This window comes from Prionailurus viverrinus, chromosome X (genome assembly GCF_022837055.1).
Source record: "Prionailurus viverrinus isolate Anna chromosome X, UM_Priviv_1.0, whole genome shotgun sequence".
NCBI classification, from domain to species: Eukaryota; Metazoa; Chordata; class Mammalia; order Carnivora; family Felidae; genus Prionailurus; species Prionailurus viverrinus.
This window is the reverse complement of record NC_062579.1, coordinates 39,166,699-39,175,418: the sequence shown is the minus strand read 5'-3', so window position 1 is coordinate 39,175,418 and position 8,720 is coordinate 39,166,699.

Genomic DNA, 8,720 nt, shown 5'->3' with positions numbered 1-8,720 from the left:
GCTTCAGATTCTGTGCCTCCCTCTCTCTCTGCCCCTCCCCTGCTCATGCTCTGTCTCTCTCTCTCTGTCTCAAAAATAAATAAACATTAAAAAAAATCCCAGCAGGAGTTTGTGTAAATATAGACAAACTGATTCTAAAATTTATATGGAGGACAAAGGAACTAGAGTAGCTAACATAATTTTGAGAAGCAAGAATACAGTTGGAGGAATCACACTACCCAATTTTTGAAATTAAATTAAATTTTTAATTTTTTTTTTCTTAGAGAGAGAGAGAGATTGTGCAAGCAGGGGAGAGGGGCAAGGGAAGAGAGAAAGAGAATCCTAAGTAGGTTCCATGCTCAGTGCAGAGGCTGACACGGGGTTTGATCCCACAACCTTGGGATCATGACCTGAGCCAAAATCAAGAGTTGGATGTTCAACCCACTGAGCCATCCAGGTGCCCCCACACTACTCAATTTTTAAAATTATGATAAAATTACAGTTCACAAGGCTGGTTCAGCAGGTAGAGCATGTGACTCTTGATCTCAGGGTCCTGAGTTCAAGCCCCACCTTGGGCATGGAGCCTACTTAAAAGAAAACTACAGTCCCCAAGACAGTGTGCTATTGGCAAAGGAACAGGCACATAGATCAATGGAGCAGAAGAGCTCAGAAATAGACTCACACAAATACTGACATTTTATTTTTGACAAATATGCAAAAGAAATTCAGTGGAGGCAGGAGAGTCTTTTCAACAAGGTGTTAGAACCATTGCTTTTGCACAGGGAAGGAAACAGTCACCAAAACTAAAAGGCAATCTACGGAATGGGAGACTATATTTGCAACCTCATAAAGTGTTTGTATCCAAAATCTATAAAAAACTTACACAACTCAGGGCACCTGGGCGGCTTAGTCGGTTAAGCATCTGACTTCAGCTCGGGTCGTGATCTCGCGGTCTGTGGGTTTTAGCCCTGCATCAGTGTCTGCTGACAGCTCAGAGACTGGAGCCTGCTTTCAGATTTTGTCTCTCTCTCTCTCTGCCCCTCCCCCACTCCCACTCTCTCTCTCAAAAATAAAATAAAAACATTAAAAAAAAGAACTTACACAACTCAACACCCAAAGTACAAATAATCCAATTTAAAAAATGGGCAGAAGACATAAACAGACATTTCTCCAAAGAATACATACAGATGGCCAAAAGACTTACGAAAAAATGCTCAACAGCACTCATCATCAGGGAAGTGCAAATCAAACCATGAGATATCACACCTGTCAGAATGGCTAAAATAAACACAAAAAACAACAAATATCAGCAAGAATGTGGAGACAAAGGAAATATCATGTGCTGTTGGTGGGAACGCAAAACGGTGCAGCCAGTATGGAGGTTCCTCAAAAAGTTAAAGATAGAACTACTCTACAATCCAGCAACCACACTACTGTGTATTTACCCAAAGATCATAAAAACACTAATTCAGAGGGACACATACATCCCTATGTTTATAGCAGCATTATTTACAATAATGGAAGCAGCCCAAGTGTCCATCCATAGATGAATGGATAAAGAAGTGGTGTATATATATATATATATATATATATACATAAATTCAGCCATAATAGTGAAATCTTATTTGCAACAACATGGATGGAGCTAGAGAGTATCGTGCTAAACAAATAAGTCAATCAGAGGTAAACATACCATATGATCTCACTCATATATCAAATTTAAGAAACAAACAAAAGAGCAAAGGGCAAAAAAAGAGAGAGAGGCAAATCAAGAAACAGACTCTTCAGGGCACCTGGGTCGCTCAGTCATTAAGCATCTGACTTCGGCTCAGGTCACAATCTCACAGGTTCGTGAGCTCGATCCCCGAATCAGGTGAATTTGAGCCCTACTTCAGGTGAGCATGAGTCCCGCTTTGGGTGAGCCCTGCTTCTCTCTCTCTCTCTCTCTCTCTCTGCCCCTCTCTCACTTGTGCCTTCTCTCCCAAAAAAAGAAAAAGAAAAGAAAAGAAAAGAAAGAAAAGAAAAGAAAAGAGAAGAAAAGGGACTCTTCACTATAGAGAACAAATGGATCCTTACCAGAGGGGAGGTGGGTGGGGGGATGGGTGAAATAGGTGATAGGGGTTAGGAAGGGCATTTGTCGTGATGAACACTGGGTGTTGTATGGAAGTGTTGAATCACTATATTGTACATCTGAAACTAATATAACACTGTATGTTAGCTATACTGGAATTAAAAGAAAAAACGTGGGTGTTCCTGGCTGGCTTAGTCGGTAGAGCATGATCTCCAGGTCATGAGTTCAAGCCCCACGTTGGGCATAGAGATTACTTAATTAAAAAAAAAAAAAAACCTCTGTAATTATATTTTATTTTTTTAGAAGTGGCTACAGTCACTTTTTTTAAGTTTATTTATTTTGAGAGAGAGAGAAATTGTGAACAGGGGTAGGGGCAGACAGAGAGGGAGAGAGATAGAATCCCAAGCAGGCTCCACTGGGGCTTGAACTCACAAACCACGAGATCATGACCTGAGCCAAAATCAGGAGTCGAACACACAGTCGAAGAGCCACCCAAGTGCCTCTGTAATTATATATATTTTTAAAAGTGTTGGGTGGCTCAGTCAGTTGAGCACCTGACTGTTGATTTCGGCTCATTCATGAATTTGTGGTTTGTGAGTTCAAGCCCCAGTGAAGCCTGCTTGGGATTTTCTCTCTCTCTCTCTCTGTCACTCCCCCACTTGCTCTCTCTCTCTCTCTCAAAATAAATAAACTTTTAAAAAAGTGTTGGAACAATTGCTCATCCATATGTGAAAAATGAACTGCAATGAAAACCTCACCCTTTATACAAGATTTAATGAAAAGTGAGTGGATCATAGATCTATATGTCAAACATAAAACAATCAAACTTTTAAAAGAAGACATGGGAGAAAATCTTTGTAACCAGGAATTAGGTGAAGAGTTCTTAGACATGACACCAAACATATGATCCATAATAGAAAAAAAATGATTAAATTTGACTTCATCAAAATTAAAACTTTTGCTTTGTGAGAGACACTGTTAAAAGAATGCAAACACAGGGACACCTGGGTGGCTCAGTTAAGTGTCTGACTCTTGATTTCTTCTCAGGTCATGATCTCAGGGTCATGAAATAGAGCCCTGCTGCAGACTCCACAATGTCAGCTAGGAGTCTGCTTGTGATTCTCTGTCTCTGCCCCTCCTGTGCACTCTCTCTCTCCAAATAAATACATAAAAACTTAAAAAAAAAAAAAAAAGAAAGGAAGCCTAATTTCTTTAATTAAGGAAAAGATTTTAATAGATATGTTACCAAAGGGCTTATAAGGATAGTAAGTAAGCTCTTTAAAAATGTTCAGGGGGTGCTTGGTTGGACAGCTCAGTTGGTTAAATGTCCGACTCCGGCTCAGGTCATGGTTTCACAGTTGGTGAGCTCGAGCCCCTCATAGGGCTCTGTGCTAACAGCTCAGAGCCTGGAGCCTCCTTTGGATTCTGTGTGTGTGCGTGTCTCTCTCTGCCACTCCCCTGCTCATATTCTGTCTCTCTCTCTAAAAAATGAAAAAACATTAAATTTTTTTTTAATCTTCAGGGGCGCCTGGGTGGTTCAGTCAGTTAGGTGTGTGACTCGATTTCAGCTCAGGTCATGATCTCACGGTTCATGGGTTTGAGCCCTAAATAGAGTTATGCACTCACAGCATTGGAGCCTGCTTGGGATTCTCTCTCTCACCCCACCCCATCTGCCCCTCCCCAACTCATGCTGGCGCTCATTCTCTCTCTCAAAATAAATAAAGAAAAAAAATGTTCAACATCATTAGCCATTAAAGAATTGCAGATTACCACCATGATGAGATATGTATATATTAGAATGACTAAAATACATAATGCTGACAACACCAAATTCTGGCATGGATATGGAGAAACTAGATCACTCATACACTGCTGGTAGGAAAGCAAAATGGCACACCCCCTCTGGAAAATGGTTTGCAATTTCATGTGAAGTTAAACATATACTTACCTTGTGACCCAGTAATTTCAGTCCCAGATATTTACCCTAGAGAAATGAAAACTTAAAAAAAATGTAATTTTAGAGGGTGGGTAGGGGCAGAGGGAGAGAGACAGAGAGAAGGTGAATCTCAAGCAGGCTCCATGGTCAGTGGGCAGCCCTACATGGGGCTCGATACCATGACCCTGGGATCATGACCTGAGCCAAAATCAAGAGTCAGACACTTAAACCAACTGAGCCACCCACGTGCCCCAAGAAATGAAAACTTATGTTCACACAAAAACCTGTACATGAATGTTTACAGCAGCTCTGATCATAGTTTCCCAAAGCTGGAAATAATCCAAATATCCATGAATATATAAATGGATAAACACACTGTAGTATAGATTATATTCATATAATTGAGTATTACTCCAAACTTTTGATACACAGTACAACTTTCATAAATCTTAGTGTCATTATGGTGAACAAAAAAACCTGGCTAGAAAGGTCACATACTTTATGATTCCATTTATATGACATTCTTGAACAGACAAAACTAGTGATAGGAACAGATCCATGATTTACAGTGGGTAGGGGTGGGGGCAGGGTATATCTAAGAAGGGATAACATGAGGGGCGTCTCAGTGGCTCAGTTGGTTAAGCATCCGACTTCGGCTCAGGTCATGATCTCACCGTTGGTGGGTTTGAACCCCGCGTTGGGCTCTGTGCTGACACCACAGGGCCTGGAGCCTGCTTCAGATTCTGTGTCTCCCTCTCTCTCTGCCCCTCCCCTGCTCGTGCTCTGTCTCTCTCTCTTTCAAAAATAAATAAACATTAAAAAGGGATAGCATGAAAGTGTTTCTTGGGGTGATGAAAATGTCTGTATCCTAATTGTGGTGGTGCTCACATCTGTATGTGGTAAAAGGCATAGAACTGTACAGTAAAAGATGGGGCGCCTGGGTGGTTCAGTTGGTTAAGCATACAACTTCCACGCAGGTCATGATCTTATGGTTCGCGAGCTCAAGCCCCACATCGGGCTCTGTGCTGACTGTGGGGGGCCTGCTTGGGATTCTCTCTCTTTCTCTCTCTCTCTTCCCTTTCCTCATGCACATGAGTGCACACGGTCTCTCTCAAAATAAACCAACTTTAAAAAAAAGAACTGTATAGAAAAAGAAAAAAAGTCAATTTTGCAGTATGATATTCCAAACAAAATAAAAGATGGGTGCCTAGCTAGCTCAGTACTCTTGATCTTGGTGTCATGAGTTTGAGCTCCACATTGGGTGTGGAGCCTGCTTTAGAAAAATAAATAAAATATTTAAAAAATAAAATAAAAGATACAACCCTTACCCTGAAGAGTATGTGGATCAGTCAGGGAGTAGGAGGTGTAGACATATCCTACATGACATGTAAGTCACTTGGCTATGTGTAGAGTGCTGTGAGAACACAGAGCAAGGATGAGATTATCACCTGGGACGGGGATCAAGGAAGGCATCACAGAGAAGTAATACTTCTTTGATTATTAGGCAGCTGTAGAATATATTTTTTCTTCTTTTTAAAAATTTTTTAAATGTTTATTATTTTTGACAGAGAAAGACAGAGAGAGAGAGAGAGAGAGAGAGAGAGAGAGTGCAAGTGGGGAGAGGGGTAGAGAGAGAGGGAGACAGAATCCGAAGCAGGCTTCAGACTCTGAGCTGTCAGCACAGAGCCCAAATGCGGGGTTTGAACCCACAAACCGCGGTATCATGACCTGAACCAAAGTCAGATGCTCACCCGACTGAGCCACCCAGGTGCCTCTGTTGAATATATTTTCATATGTGTTTTGGCCACTTGTGTTTAAATTTTTTTAACGTTTATTCATTTTTTGAGAGACAGAGACAGAGCATGAGCAGGGAAGAGTCAGAGAGAGGAAGACACAGAATCCGAAGCAGGCTTCAGCACAGAGCCCTACGTAGGACTCGAACTCACGAACTGTGAGATCATGACCTGAGCCGAAGTCGGACGCTCAACCGACTGAGCCACCCAGGCGCCCCTTGGCCACTTGTGTTTTAAAAAATTAATTTATCGTGGCGCCTGGGTGGCGCAGTCGGTTAAGCGTCCGACTTCAGCCAGGTCACGATCTCGATGTCTGCGAGTTCGAGCCCCACGTCAGGCTCTGGGCTGATGGCTCAGAGCCTGGAGCCTGTTTCCGATTCTGTGTCTCCCTCTCTCTCTCTGCCCCTCCCCCGTTCATGCTCTGTCTCTCTCTGTCCCAAAAATAAATAAATGTTGAAAAAAAAATTAAAAAAAATTAATTTATCATCCAATGCCCTCTTAAAAATTGGAATGTCTTTGTAAGAACTGTTTATGTATTAAAGATATTGATGCTTCAGCTTTTATGTCTGTACATCTTTCCAGTTATTTCCCTTTTATGTTTTTGTGTTATAAAATTTGTGATAAAACAGTTTTATTTTTGAGAAAGAAAAAGATTTTTCTAAAGATTTTATTTATTTATTTATTTATTTATTTATTTATTTATTTATGAGAGAGAGCAAGCAGGGGAAAGGGGCAGAGGGGGAGAGAGAAAGAGAATCTCAAGTAGGCTCCATTCCATGCTCAGTGCTGAGTCAGCCTTGGGGCTCAATCCCAGGACCATGGGATCATGACCTGAACTGAAATCAAGAGTCAGATGCTCAACCAACTGAGCCACCCAGGTGCCCCTAAGATTTTATTTTTAAGTAATTTCTACACCCAATATGGGGATCAAACTTACAACCCCAAGATCCAAACTCACACACTCTACTGAATGAGCCAGCCAGGCACTCCCAGAGTAGATGTTATTTTGATCTTGAACCCCTCATGGATCTTCATGTTGGGAGACCTTAAGAATGGGTGGAGCATCCCAGGCTGATCCCAAGGCCCTTCTTGTAGCTCTCACTCCCCACCCCCCTTCCCCCTGCCCTACCATCCACCACCTTCCCTGACTGGCTCCCACTGGTAATGGCTGACAGAGGAGTGCCTCCACCCATCCTGTGAATGATGCTAGGGCCCCCCACCATGGCATTCCTTATCACTTTGATAAACTGAGTATCCCCTGGGCCCTCCCAGGGGACATTTTTATGGGGATTTCCTGATCCACATCATACATCCACTCCAGCAGGCCCTTGTCTTTGACCCTTCTTCCACCATAGGCTCTGGTAACTCTGACATTTCTACTCCACTTTGCTTGATGCTTTCTCCAAGCTTTAGAGATAGCAGTGAAACTTCAAGAGAGCAACTATCTAAAGAACATCCTGAAAAAAGGTTAAGAAGAAAAACAGATTAAATTTGTAAGAATAAGGATCAAAGTGGTATCTCATTTGTCATTCAATTGGATACAGAAGATAAGTGCTGTTTTTCCTTTGGTGTATATAGTCCTTAGAACACTGCCAGACACATAGTAGACAGTAAACACTGGTTACATGACTGATTGAAGAAGTTTCTTTAAAAATAGCTTTAGGGCTGGGACGCCTGGGTGCCTCAGTCAGTTAAACATCTGACTTGGGCTCAGGTCATGATCTCACAGTCAGTGAGTTTGAGCCCCGAGTCAGGCTCTGTGCTGACAGCTCGGAACCCGGAGCCTGCTTTAGATTCTGTGTCTCCCTCTCTCTCTGCCCCTCCCCTGCTCACATTCTGTCTCTCTCTGTCAAAAATAAATAAACATTAAAAAAATTAAAAAAAAATAGCTTTAGGGGTGCCTCGGTGGCTATGTCAGTTAAGCACTCAACTCTTGATTTTGGGACAGGTCATGATCTCACCGGTTTGTGGGATAGAGCCCCGTGTAGGGCTCTAAGCTGAAAGTGTGGATCCTGCTTGGTATTCTCTCTCCCTCTCTCTCTGCCCTTCCCCCACTGGAGCATGCGTGCTCTCTCTCTCTCTCTCTCTCTCTCAAAATAAACATTAAAACAAAAACAAAATAGCTTTAAACCTAGATCTATATCACCTCCCAGTTAACCTTCAAGAGTGAGGGCAAAATGTGGTTATGAGCAGACAAATACGGATTCAATAATCAATACCCAGAGACTCTAGATGAAAAATGTTCCAAGGATATGCTTCAGCTGACAGAGAAGTAAGAAAAGGAAGTAATGGGATGCAAGAGTAAAAAGTGAGCAAAGCAATTGGTATAGAATGCTAGCATATATAAATAAACACTGACTATCAAATAAGATAACAGCATGTTTATTAAACTTTTGATAACTTTTGATGACAAGCTAGGGGCACCTTGGTGGCTCAGTAGGTTAAGCATCAGATTCTTTTTTTTTTTAAATGAAATTTATTGTCAAATTGGTTTCCATACAACACCCAGTGCTCATCCGAAAAGGTGCCCTCCTCAATACCCATCACCCACCCTCCCCTCCCTCCCACCCCCCACCTACCCTCAGTTTGTTCCCAGTTAAGCATCGGATTGTTGATTTCAGCTCAGGTCAAGAGCTTGTAGTTCATGGGATCGAGCCCCATTTTGGGCTCTGTGCTGAGCATGGAGCCCGCTTTGGATCCTCTATCCCCCTCTCTCTGCCCCTCCCCATTTGTGCTCTCTCAAAAATAAATGAACTTTTAAAAACAATTTAAAAAATTGAAAAGTCACTTTCGATGATAAGCTAGAGATTAAATTACTGAAAATATTAACATGAGAGATGGGAGGAAGAGTGTCCTGCAGTGCCAATGAATCTGTTCTTGTAAACTAAAGTGCTATGTCAGGCTTTTAAAAAGCAGTCAAGGGGCTTCTGGTCGACACAGT